Source organism: Eimeria mitis, genomic scaffold (genome assembly GCF_000499745.2).
Source record: "Eimeria mitis Houghton genomic scaffold, Emh_scaff126, whole genome shotgun sequence".
NCBI classification, from domain to species: domain Eukaryota; phylum Apicomplexa; class Conoidasida; order Eucoccidiorida; family Eimeriidae; genus Eimeria; species Eimeria mitis.
Window position 1 is genome coordinate 34,792 of NW_013568477.1, and position 401 is coordinate 35,192.

The window sequence follows — 401 nt, forward strand, 5'->3', positions numbered from 1 at the left end:
TTATTTTATAATTAAATTAAATAAAATAATTTCTTTTTATTTTCTTTTTTTTATATTTAAGGTGGCGTAGACCCTCCACCTCTCTGTCGCAGTCATTCCCCCAGTTCATATTTCCTTTTTCTTTTTTCTTTTTCTCGTCGTTTTCTTCTCTTCTTTTATTTTTATTTTTATTTAAAATTATTTTTATTATTTCTGTTGTTATTTCTTTTGTATTTATCCCCTTATAATGCTTGATTGCAGCCTAAGACATACAAACAAGAGCCAGCAGCAAGACCCCTCTGCTGCTGCTGCACCAGAAAGGGGGCCCCCCAGGGGGCCCCCCCCAAAGGGGGGGCCCCCAAGGGGGCCCCCAGGGGGCCCCCCAGGGGGCCCCCCTACGCTTTTTTCTTTTTCGTTTTTTT